Below are 13,660 nucleotides of genomic sequence, written 5' to 3' on the forward strand. Positions count from 1 at the left end.
TTCCTTCGCAGAAACTGGGGCAGAAATTCATCGGTCCATTCAAGATCACTGGGATTGTGAGCTCTGTTGCCTGTCGGCTGAAGCTACCACGGACTTTAAAGGTACACCCAGTATTTCATGTTTCTTTATTAAAACCGGTCTCTCCTAACACGTTTCAGGGACGTATCATATCTCCCCCTCCACCAGTGTTGGTTGATGGCGAAGAGCAATTTGTGGTACAGGATATTGTTGATTCGAGACTGCATAGGAATCTAGTTAGATGGCAAGGTTACTCTCCTGAAGACAATTCTTGGGAACCAGTAAGTAACATCAATGCTCCCCTGAAGGTCACTCAGTTTCATCAGAGATACCCGGACAAGCCTGGTCCTGGACCGTCCGGAGGCCGTCTTTAGGGGGGGAGTAATGTCAGTATTCCGGGTTTTCTAGGTAACCTTGTGAATGATTTTGCCCTTTGTTAAGATGGAGTTTGCTGTTTTTGTATGCCCTACTTCCTGTCCGTTTGTTTAAAACCCGGCTCAGGTGCTGGCTTCCTTGCTGGAGTATTCTGCTTCTGTTTCCCCTCAGTCCAGCTGCCTTACTATTATCTCCCAGATCTCTTGTGTATTTACCAGGTTAATCTTCACATGTTTCTCAGCAGCAGCCTGTGGCTCTGGACATTCTCTGCCTATGTAAGCTACACTCACTGTGTTATCCTTAATCTGTTAACTTTGGAATTTAACCCTTGGCTCACTCTACCCGGTAAGAACTGTGTTTCTGAACTGTGTTGTTGTTTAACCCTTCGTTCACTCCCTCCGGTGAGGGCTGCTGGAACTATTTACTGGAATATTACTTAAATGTGAACTTGTTTCTGGACTTCCCTGAATCTACGCCACATCTAGGATTAACTTGTGAACTTGTTCTTGGACTTCCCTGTGGTTACTGCATACCTGGATCTGACTTTTACTACACCCGCAGTGTTTGAATCAGCCACGTCACCAGTGTGTCAGACTTTCCTTTTGATCACATTTGTGTGAGGACTCCGTCGTAAGAACATTGCCGACTTTGCTATATAGGTTTCAAAGACTTAATATTGCTGGACTTATTTCATTGTATGTCACTACGGGTTGTCTGTATATTGTTTTTGGGTGTTATTGCTGTTGCACAAATACACTATTTGCACTAAAGAAGCCCGTCTCTGCTTGTTCATTGCCCCACGCTATCAGAATCCTCGAGTTCCTACAATAGTATTACAAATATTTTTTCAGAGCTAGATGCAGATAAAAATTATTTTGAATTTGCAACCTGGTGGAGGTTAGTATAGATGGACTAATAGAATGATGCTATGCCCAAAAGGTTTTACTTCACTAGGTGCAGTAAAAAAAATTGTATTCTATACACAGGTGGTGTAGCTTGCAACACAGATAGGCTACTCCACTGACTAACACACACTGCAAGAGGCCAAAAGGGATTTGCTTTGCTAGATTTAGCCAAATGCTGTGAAAAAGACTTGCGCAGCACTGGCACAGACCTGCCTGGCAAAAAGTGATAGGAACTGATGTAACCTAGCCCTCAAAAGGACTGCAATTACAATTATACTTTACTCCCAACCTATCTATTTAAGAGCACAGACCTGCCTGATAAAAGTCGTAGGAAATTATGTAACCTAGTCATCAAAAGGACTGCAATCACAACTATTCCCTACTCCCAAGCTATCTGTAGATTTGTGCGAAAATTGGCTTGAAATTAACACTGAAGATATAATGCCGTCTAACGCGCAGCTGCAGCAGTGAGAAAATGGTGGCGACAGGGAAAATGGCTGGGTCTTATAGGGCAAGGACATGTGACATACACTGCCAATGACACATACCCTTGCTTGTGTGAAAAAAAGCAGTTCACTCCGTGTGTGCGCTGCTGATAGGCTGACAGATTGCACCTCCTAACTGTATATGCGGGAAAGAGAAAAAAAAATGGAGATCTTCATTATTTATGCAGAGATCCATCCCCTGCTCCTCCCCCCACCCCGCTGTACACTCAAACTGCGTATTAACATTAATTTTCAGCATTACTGAGAAAAAATCCAGTTATGATTTTGGTGCACGAACAGTTATCGAACATAACCTCGAACAGCCGAATTTTTTTCAAATTGTTCGTGTTCGCCGAACGGCTCGAACACCGCCCAAAACAGCTCGAATTTGAGATTGGCGAATAGTTCGAGTCGAACACCGCTCATCTCTACTTATTATATATGCGACTGACATGTTTCTATCTATCTAATCTATGTGTGATGCTCTATTTTTTCTGTTCTAAATTGTCGGTACCGGTGTATGCCGCTGCTGAATTGCCGGCTTTTCATGTTTTACTGTGAGCACTGTTCCCATCGATTTGGGAAACCACTGTAATGCCACTACCACCATGGCTGTGACATTACAGTGAGTGGCAGACAATCCCTGCATGATGTGAAAAAATCCAGTTACGCTTTTGGTGCACGAACAGTTATTGAACATAACCTCGGACAGCCGAATTTTTTGCAAATCGTTCGCGTTCGTCGAACGACTTGAACACCGCCCAAAACAGCTCGAATTTGAGATTGGTGAACAGTTCTAGTCGAACATCGCTCATCTCTACTGACAAGCTCTGCAGAATTTCAACCCCACAAAATCACAAAGTGGCCTACAAGGGCTTGCTTGCTAGCTTTACCACATTAGCAAGTGCAATAATAGATTGAAGGTATACTCGTGCATGGAGCACAATGCAACCAGTGCACAACACACTTCTATGGCATGGGCCCTGCTCTTTCTATCAGAATCTCAGTAGTTGCACAAGAAAAAAAAAAGTGCTGCAATGACGATTGAACAGGTACACAGCACAGGACTTATCTACACTATCTGACTTCCAAACAAGTGCCCATCTATCTAGCTAATATCTCTCATTACACAGGAGGAGCACACTCAGCAGCATCTGTCTCCTTCAGTAACATGGATAAAATGGCGCTGAGGGAACATGGCTGCTTTCTGCAGTTGTGCTCAAAAGTTTACATACCAAGGCAGAATTTTTCCTTTCTTGGCCTTGTTTCAGAGATTATGAATGATAACAAAAAAACTTTTTTCTCCACTCATGGTTGTTGGCTGGGTGAAGCCATTTATTGTCAAACTACTATGTTTTCTCTTTTTAAATCTTAATGACAACCAAAAACATCCAAATGACCCTGATCAAAAGTTCACATACCCTGGTGATTTTTGCCTGATAACATGCACAGAATTTGACACAAATGGGTTTGAATGGCTACTAAAGGTTACATCCTCACCTGTGACCTGTTTGCTTGTAATCAGTGTGTGTGCATAAAAGCTGAGTGAGTTTCTGGGATCCAGACAGACTCTTGCATCTTTCATCCAGCCACTGACGTTTCTGGATTGTGAGTCATGGAGAAAGCAAAAGAATTGTCAACGGATCTACGAGAAAAGGTAGTTGAACTGTATAAAACAGGAAATGGATACAAAAAAATATTCAAGGAATTGATCATGCCAGTCAGCAGCATTCAAACTGTGATTAACAAATGGAAAATCAGGGGCTCTGTAAAAACCAAACCATGGTCAGGTAAATCAACAAAAAATTCTGCAACAACTGCCAGGAATATTGTTCGGGATGCAAAGAAAAACCCACAAATAACATCAGCTGAAATTCAGGACTCTCTGAAAACTAGCGGTGTGGCTGTTTCAAGATGCACAATAAGGAGGCACTTGAAGAAAAATGGGCTGCATGGTTGAGTCGCCAGAAGAAAGCCATTACTGTGCAAATGCCACAAAGTATCTCGCCTACAATACGCCAAACAGCAGAGACACAAGCCTCAAAACTTCTGGAACAAGGTCATTTGGAGTGATGAGTCCAAAATTGAACTTTTTGGCCACAACCATAAACGTTACATTTGGAGAGAGGTCAACAAGGCCTATGATGAAAGGAACACCATTTCTACAGTAAAGCATGGAGGTGGATCGCTGATGTTTTGGAAATGTGTGAGCTACAAAGGCACAGGAAACTTGGTAAAAGTTGAAGGAAATATGAATGCAGCACGTTATCAGCAAATACTGGAGGCAAATGTGCACTCATCAGCCCGGAAGCTGCTCATGGGACCTACTTGGACATTTCAACATGACAACGATCCAAAACACAAGGTCAAGTCCACCTGTCATTGGCTACAGCAGAACAAAGTGAAGGTTCTGGAGTGGCCATCTCAGTCTCCTGACCTCAATATCATTGAGTCACTCTGGGGAGATTTCAAGCGCGCAGTTCAAGCTAGACAGCCCGGGAATTTACAGGAACTGGAGGCTTTTTGCCAAGAAGAATGGGCAGCTTTATCATCTGAGAAAATAAAGAACCTCATCCACAACTATCACAAAAGACTTCCAGCTGTAATTGATGTTAGAGGGGGCAATACATGGCATTAAGAACTAGGGTATGTGAACTTTGGTCAGGGTCATTTGGATGTTTTTTGGTTGTCATTAAGATTTAAAATGAGAAAACACAGTAGTTTGACAATAAATGGCTTCACCCAACAAATAACCATGAGTGGAGAAAAAGTTATTTGTTATCATTCATATTGTCTGAAAGAAAGGAAAAATTCTGCCGGGGTATGTAAATGTTTGAGCACAACTGTATATAGAAAGGACATGTAATTTAAGCAGACAATTGCAGAAGACCTTGTGTCTGATCAGTGTGGATGCTTCCTGTGCTCTGATTGGCTAGCTGAGATTTCCTGACTTAAAGTTACCGCCTACAGTAAGAAAAAAAAAATTACAAGCGTGCCGCTGATCTGACCTGTTCTAAGCTATCACCAGACTCCACACTCATCTACCACATCTCCCGGCTCATCATTCACAAGCACTATGCTAGCTAAACAGTTAAAAATGCTGACGTTGCCCCGCAATCAAGGTCCCGCATTTATTCACCGAACGTTTCCGATTTTTCCCGAATTTAAGAAATTTTGCTCGCATTTCCGATCACGAATCCGAATGTGCCATATTCGTGTCGAATTTGAGTTGTAAGATCGGATTTCAAACAAATTCGCTCATCCCTAATTTGTAACGACCATGGAAAATATTGTCTTCCATTTACAGTTTGTAGCAGTGTGTCAGTGAAGCTATTCACACATGGTCGCTGTGAATAATAGGAAACTACAAGCCCGCTATATAAAACCGTGGGTGTCCATCAGATTTATCACATATAACTGCAGTACAAATCCAGCCATTTTTAGCGACCGTGGAAAATATTGTCTTCCATTTAAAATGGGCAAGGTGCGTGGCAAGAGATGGGGAAGTGGACTTGATGCTGATGGTGCATGCAGAGGCCGAGACGGTGGGCAAGCTGAAATTTTGCCACAACAAACACCCACATCTTGTCGCCCGACCTTCCTGTCCCAATTGCTAGGGGACTGCAGCACACCACTATTGAACCCAGGGCAGTGTCAAAATGTTGTTGGTTGGATAGCAGATATTGCTTTAAGTCACTTTTCCACCACCACCACCCTGTCTTCCACACGGTCAAGTCTTAGTAACTGTAAGTCTGGACCGCATATTCCTCACCCTGATCTTCTCTCCTCCCACCATGCCGAGTGCCCGGAGACAACTGATCCCACACTTGGACACTCTGAAGAGCTATTCACTTTTCCATTTATAGATTTGGGCCTCTCATCTGGCCAGCTTCAAGCGGGGTCAAGAGGAGAAAGGGTGTAGCCATGTCCAAATATTTGAGCAGAAGATTAAATTCATCGCACACTCATAGGATCATTTTGCAATGGTATTTATTTAACAGGCATAGAAAATTAAAATCAAACCATAGGTGCATAAGCGACAATTTGTGAAGGCGACAGTAGACGTTTCGGCCACAACATAGGCCTTATTTATTGAGTCACTACTGAAAAGAGAGACAACAGTGTCAGAATACAACCATATAACAGTAAAAAGATAGACATAAATAAGCACAAAGCTCCTTGGAGCTTTGTGTTTATGTCTATCTTTTTAAAAAGACGTCTCAAATTTTTGGCATCCCTTGAATTCACTGCATAGGCAATAACAGTATGAGAAACCCACTTCCTAATAATGGGAACATTTTTTTCATGAGGCCCTCCTTTATGTCTCTTGCAAGGGGCATGGGAGTGCCTCCAAATTTTTGGCAGCCCTTGCATTCACTGCATAGGCAGTAACAGAATGGGAGACCCAGTTCCTAATAATGGGAAAAATGTTTTAATAAGGCCCTCTTCTACGTCTCTTCCAAAGGGCATTGGAATGCATCCAAATTTTTGGCAGCCATTGCAGTCACTGCATACGCAAAAACAGTATGGGAGACCCGCTCCTTTATAATGGGAACATTTTGTTACGGAAGCCTCCTCTATGTGTCTTTAAATTGTTATTGGGGTATTTCCCAAATTTAGGCAGCCCTTGTACTCACTGCATATGCAGTAACTGTATAGCAAAACCGCTCCTTTCTAATGGGAACATGTTGTTACTCAGGCCCATCTCTATGTGTCTCCAGATGCATGTCTCCAGAAGCACAAGCTGGGCATAATATACTGGTAACTACAATGTACTGGTCACTACAACGTACTAGTCACTTCAACGGCAGTTTGAAATTTTCACTCAGCAATATCCACTGCTGCTTTTTTCTGGAAAACACTCATGAAGTCAAAATCAGCACTACACCTGTAGATAAATCCCCAAAGGGATATAATTTCCAAAATGGGGTCACTTGAGGGGGCATTCTGCTCTTTTAGCACTTAGGGGCTCTGTGTATGGAATAGTGCTTCCTCCCTCGTGGGTCTCGTAATATGGCTAAGATGTACTGTACAGCCACATATGGAGTATTGCCACGTTTAGAAGAAATTGTGTGACACATTTCAGCACCATTTTTTACCCATTGCCCTGTGTGAAAATGTAAAATCTGGGGCTAAAACAATTTTTTTGTTTTAAAAATATAATTATTTTTTCTTCACCACCCAATGGTATAAATTTCTGTGAGTGACATGTGGTGTCAATATGATCACTGTACCCTAGATAAATTCATTGAGAGGTGTAGTTTGTTGGTCACTTAATTGGGGGGTTTCTGCTTTTCTGGGACCTCAAGGGCTCTCCCAGTGGGTCATGTTGTCTGCAAACAACAACAGTAAAATCTGCACTGTAATATGGCGCTCTTTCTCTTATGAGCTTTGCATTGTGCCTGAAAAGTAGTTTTTGACCACTTATGGGGCATTGATGTACTTAAGAGAAGTTGTGTAACATTTTATCTTATTACCCCTTTTGAAAATTGCAAACTTAGGGTCAAAGCAACATTTTAGTGGAAAAAAAGTAATATTTCATTTACTCAGCCCAATGTTATACAAGTTTATGTATCGCCTGAGGATTAATAAAATAGTCACTTCTCCCCTAGATGAATTTCTTTAGAGGTCTAGTTTACAAAATGGGGTCACTGGTGGGGGTTTCTGCTGTTTCGGCATGTCAGCGACTCTTCAGATGTGACATTGTTTCCGCAACCTATCCCAGCCAACATGGCGCTCCTTCCCTTCCAAGCCCTGCTGTGTGCCAAATCAGTAATTTTCCACCACATTTGTGTTATTGGCGTACTCAGGAGAAATTGCACAACAGTTTTTGGGGTCCACTTTCTCCTCTTACCCTTGTGAAAATAAAAAAAATGTGCTAAACGATCATTTTTATGGAAATAGTTAGATTTTTTTATTTTCACAGCTCTACATTATAAACTTCTGTGATGCAGCTGGGGGTTCAGGGTGCTCACCACACATTTAGATAAGTTCCTTGAGGGGTCTAGTTTCCAAAATGGGGTCACTTGTGTGCGGTTTTAACTGTTTAGGCACATCAGGGGCTCTCCAAACGGGACATTGCGTCCGCTAATTATTCAAGCAAATTTTACATTCAAAAAGTCAAATGGCTCTTCTTCCCTTCTGAGCCCTGCTGTGCGTCAAAACAGTGGTTTTCCCCCACGTATGGGATATCGACTTACTCAGGAGAAGTTGTGCGACAAATGGTATAATGCAATTTGTCCTGAGACCCTTATTAAAATTCTAAATTGGGGGCTGAAAAACATTTTTGTGGGAAAAATATGAAAATTGTATTTTTATGGCCAATGTTATAAACTTCTGAGAAGCACTTTGGGGTTCAATGTGCTCACCATACTTCTAGATAAGTTTCCTGAGGGGTCTAGTTTCCAAAATGGTGTCACTTGTGGGGGGTTTCCACTGTTTAGGCACATTAGGGGCTTCCCAAACGCGACATGGCGTCCGATAATTATTCAAGCAAATTTTACATTCAAAAGGTCAAATGGCGCTCCTTTCCTTCCGAACCCTGCCGTGCGCCCCAACAGTGGTTTTCCTTCACATATGGGGTATCGGCGTGCTCAGGAGAAATTGCACAACAAATTTTGTAATCCATTTTCTCCTGTTACCCCTGCGAAAATAAGAAAAACTTGGGTCTAAAATAACATTTTTTTGAAAAAAAGTTAAATGTTCATTGTTTTCTTCCACATTTCAAAAATTCCTGTGAAGCACATGAAGGGTTAATAAACTTCTTGAATGTGGTTATGAGCACTTTGAGGAGTGCAGTTTTTAGAATGGTGTCACTTTTGGGTATTTTCTGTCATAAAGGCGCCTCAAAGTTACTTTAAATGTGATGTGGTCCCTAAAAAAATGATTTTGTAAATGTTGTTGGAAAAATGAGAAATCAATGGTCAACCTTCAACCCTTATAACTTCCTAACAAAAAAAAAATTTTGGTTCCAAAATTGTGCTGATGTAAAGTAGAAATGTGGGAAATGTTATTTATTAACTACTGTATTTTGTGGGACATATCTATCTGATTTAAAGGCATGAAAATTCAAAGTTTCAAAATTGCAAAATTTTCAAAATTTTGGCCAAATTTCAGATTTTTCCACAAAGTAACGCAAGTCATATCAAAGAAATTTTACCATTATCATGAAGTACAATATATCACAATAAAAGCAAACTCAGAATCAGTGGGATCTGTTGAAGCGTTCCAGATTTATTACCTCATAAAGCGACAGTGGTCACAGTTGAAAAAATTGGACTGGCCACAAAGGCAAAAACAGGCTGAAGTGTGAAAGGGTTAAAGAAAAACTAACAGATCTGTGAGAGCCAAAATTCTTGCTGGTTGGTAGGTGATCAAATACTTATTTCATGCAATAAAATACAATTTAATTATCAATGCGATTTACTGGATTATTTTTTAGATTCTGTCTCTCACAGTTGAAGTGTTCCTACGATAAAAATTACTGACTTCTCCATTCTTTGTAGGTGGGAAAACTTGCAAAATATGCAGTGTATCAAATGCTTATTTCCCCAACTGTATAGCACATTGAGAAGAGTCATATATGGCACTCTTGTGGTTGGAGAGAATGGTGCACAAGTAGGGTATCCAGCCCATACGTAATGTCAAATAAAGAACTTGGCACTCAAATTGGAATAAGGTGAAATAAAGTTCCTTTTTTATTGCATTCAATATATTGTTGAACGTTTTTGGTCCCAACACAGGCCTTCATCAGAACTGAATGCCTGGAGGAAGGAGCTGTGGGAGTCCGCGCATGTGAATGCAACCTGTGTCACTAGAGGTAGAGGAAGTGCTGACTCCGCAACTACAGCTCCTCTCTATAAATCACACTGACTATGCAGGTCCAACACTTCAATTTCACTTGAATTTTTGGATTATTTTATACAGACTGAGACTACCACTCTCTCCTTCAATGTGTTTCAGCACTGCAGCAGTAACCACAACAAAATGAGGCCTTTTCTATACTTATGTGGAATGAGCTGTGCACTTTAGGCTGTTAAGATCTTAAAATGGTGCTTCTTGGCAGACCCTCATCTTTTATAATCCCAGTAATAGTTCCCCCAATTGGCTGTGTTAGGCTATGTGATATAATTGCTTCATGGTATTATGGGTATGTGAGCAATCAAGCCTGGCTTCCCCTGACGTAATTATCCTGCTTTCCGAGTCTTCAGCAATGTCTGAAATGGTGCAGGGCCTTTTTCTTATTTTCGCTTATCAACTGAACTAACAGTCTGTTAAGGGGAGCGGTTGCAGACAACTTTATTTAATGGAACGCAACCGACCCCGGGGTCCGCGATGCAGCCTAGAGGTCTGCTGCCGAACACTTTCCGGGTGGAAAGGCAAACAACAACTAAACGATAAACCCCTCCGAGTTAACTTCACACCGGACAGGGTATAGTGGTACGCTCTATCTCCGTTTACAGCATGGAGGAGAGAGCGACCGGCGAAGCACCGAACAATTATCTTAGCCCTTCGTGTTAACGCACACGGAAAGGTAAGACGGTTCGCACAATCTCCAAGAACCGCAGGGAGACGTGCGACCATGGGAACAGCAGTAGCCCTGTCTTTGATACAGGCGCTACGCTATGGGGATTGGCGCTAAAGCGGTTCACACAATCTCCAAGAACCGCAGGGAGACATGTGACCGGACCATGAGCATTAGCCCTGTCTACGGTACAGGCGCTACGCTATAGGAGACGGCGCTAGCGTGCAGGTGTGATTCCCGCCGGGTATTCGAGTACTCAGCCGGCGTGCCACCGGACTGAGCAAACCCGCTCTAATAGCTCACAGGCGGCTCGGGGTATAAGGCGAACCCCCTAGTTAGAGCCAGTCAGCGAGGTGAAGCTACCTGCCTACTTTTTCTACCTGCCTAGCTAAAGCTATGGCTCTTCAAGGAGCCAAGAGTAAGCGTGCACACCACAAACAGATAGCTCAAATGATCTGAGCGCACCGCCATGTTTGTGGGCGGGCCTTTTAAAGATTAAGCCCTGCCCCACTGTCGCACCATTGGTGACGACACCCGTGACCAATCAGGCGGTGCCAGGTCACCGGGTCAGGTGGGTGCCAACCCACCAATCATGATCCGCCAGGTCACGGACATGCTCAGTGCGGCAAATCCTAGACTTAGATTCCGCAAGCCCTGTCTCCCTCTGCAATCCAGGCTTAACATTGCTAGGCACAACTACCTGGGAGACAAACAGTGCTCGCGGACCAGCTAGGTGTTGAGGCTGATGGTGATACTGAGCAGCATCAGCCCTGGCTGGACTGAAATGGGAGACCACAGAAGGTCCTGGACCAATTTCAAGTCTGACACCTAACACAGTCCTTCTGAGGACTAATTCAGCTGCATATATTCAGTGGTGATAGGAGGAGTTAGGCAGTGTATGTGGCAGACTGCAGTGCATATAGCACAAGAGGGTCCATTGAACATCCTGTCTGCTGCTGCTGTTATAATTACAGATATTTGTAGACATACCTCCAGATATCAGGGGTTATGGCAAATTTTTTTTCTATCTAAATCTTGGTTATTTTCTTAAAAAGCAATCCAGAGTACACCATTTTTCTGCTCCATTTGCTTGTTATCACTGCAGAATACAGCCAGGTCCTTTCCATATTTCAGCCATAAAAATCCAGAAATTTAAACTGAACATGGAAAATATTGGCCTCCTTTTCTATTGCAGTGTGTTGCTCAAGCTATTCACACTAGGTGTCTGTGAAGAATAATATTAGCAAATTATAGGCCTTCTATTTAAAACCGTGGTTCTCTGTCAGACATAACTTCTATAAGAGTGTTCCAAAATCAGACATTTCTTCCATTCTCATTTTATTGCAGTGTGTCAGTCAAGCTATTCACACTAGGTGACTGTGAATAGTATTAGCAAATTACAGGCCTGTAATTTAAAACCGTGGTTCTCTGTCAGACATAACATCTATAACAGTGTTCCAAAATCAGACATTTCTTCCATTCTCATTTTATTGCAGTGTGTCAGTCAAGCTATTCACACTAAGTGACTGTGAAAAGTATTAGCAAATTACAGGCCTGTAATTTAAAACCGTGGTTCTCTGTCAGACATAACACCTATACGACTGTTCCAAAATCAGCTATTTCTTCCATTTCCATTCTGTTGCAGTGTGTCGTTCAAGTTATTCACACTAGGTCTCTGTGTAGAATAATATTAGTAAATTACAGGCCTGCTATTTAGAATTGTGGTTCTCTGTCAGACGTATCAAATATAACTGCGTTCCAAAATCAGCCATTTCTCGGGAACATGGAAAATATTGTCCTCCATTGAAAATGGGCAAGGTGTATGGCAAGGGACGGAGAAGTAGACGTGATGGTGATGGTGCATCCAGAGGCCAAGGGCGTGACCGTGGGCAAACTGAAATTGTGCCACAACAAACACCCACATCTTGTCGCTCGACCTTCTTGTCCATATTGCTAGGGGACCGCAGAATACCACTATTGAACACAGAGAGTGTCAAAAGGTTGTTGGTTGGATAGCAGATAACGCTTCCAGTCACTTTGCCACCACCACCACCCTGTCTTCCACACAGTCAAGTCTCAGTAGCCATGAGTCTGGACTGCATATTCCTCACCCTGATCCGCCTTCCTCCCACCATGCCGAGTGCCTGGAGACAACTGATCCTTCACTTGGACACTCAGAAGAGCTGTTCACTTTTCCATTTGTAGATTCGGGCCTCTCGCCCAGCCAGCTTCAAGGGAGTCAAGAGGAGAACTCATGTAGCGATGCCTAAATATTGGAACAGCCAAGGTGACACGAAGGCAACGGTGGGAAAGTGCAATTACTGTCGCAAGAGGTGGATGATGATGATGATGAGACACAATTGCCAGAAAGTCAGGAGCAGGACCAGGGTGCGGAAGTGGAAGGCGAGGTGGTGGATAATATAGTAACTGACTGAACCTGGCAGGGGGACATATAGAGTGAGGACAGCAGCACACAGGGGTGGAGGCGTAGCACCACAACAGGCAGGAAGGAGCAGTGTGGTGGCCTCAGACACAAGGTGGGAAAGCGTTCCTTGTAATGCCAACATAATGGAAGTTGCCAGTACAAGTGTTAGATCTTCCTGAGTCTGGTTATTTTTTAAAGACTCTGCAGATAATCCCAAAAAGGCCATTTGCACCACCTGCCAGGCCAGCAGGGGTAGCAAGGCTAGCAGTCTGACCACCTCCAGCATGATCAGGCACATGGCAGCAAAGCACCCGACTAAGCGGGCCGAACCCCAGGGTCCAGCAACAATGTCTGCGGGTGATACCACTGCTTGTTCCGCTGTTGTGCGTGCAAGCCAATCCCCTGTCCATGGCGCATGAGAAGATGCCTCCCGCCCTTCACCTGTCATTGGACACTCTCAACTAGCACCATCAGCAAGCACGTCCACGTCCTTGTCCCAGCGCAGCGTTCAGTTATCCCTACCCCAGTCCTAAAAATGCAAGTGCAAATACGGAGCCAATGCCCCACAGTCAACACTACTAAATTCACACATTTCGCGAATGTTTGCACTCGAAATGTTGCCTTTTAGGCACGTGGAGACCGAAGCTTTCTGCAACCTGATGGTGGCTGTCCCTCGGTACTCGGTCCCCAGCCCCCACTATTTCTCCTGGTGTTCCATCCCCGCATTACTTCAGCATGTGTCCCACAAAATTACATGTGCCCTCAACAACGCAGTTACTGGGAAAGTCCACCTAACCACGGATACGTGGACAAGTGCTTGTGGGCAGGGACAGTACATCTTGTTGATGGCACACTGGGTTAATATAGTGGAAGCCGGGACCCAGTCGGACCTTGGAACGGAACACGTCCTCCCGACGCCAAGGATTGC

The 13,660-nt window shown here is 43.4% G+C and overlaps 1 protein-coding gene across 1 annotated transcript in view; it reads right to left on the reverse strand.

Moving 5' to 3' along the window:
* The window catches only part of LOC141266085 (cytochrome P450 2C25-like), a 464,905-nt gene that overhangs the window by 144,898 nt on the left and 306,347 nt on the right, over window positions 1-13,660 (reverse strand). The gene's annotated exons all lie outside the window — the stretch shown is intronic.

The sequence above is a fragment of the Phyllobates terribilis genome, unplaced genomic scaffold, assembly GCF_046119375.1.
Source record: "Phyllobates terribilis strain yellow unplaced genomic scaffold, ASM4611937v1 Scaffold_4__5_contigs__length_816908805, whole genome shotgun sequence".
Classification (NCBI taxonomy): Eukaryota; Metazoa; Chordata; class Amphibia; order Anura; family Dendrobatidae; genus Phyllobates; species Phyllobates terribilis.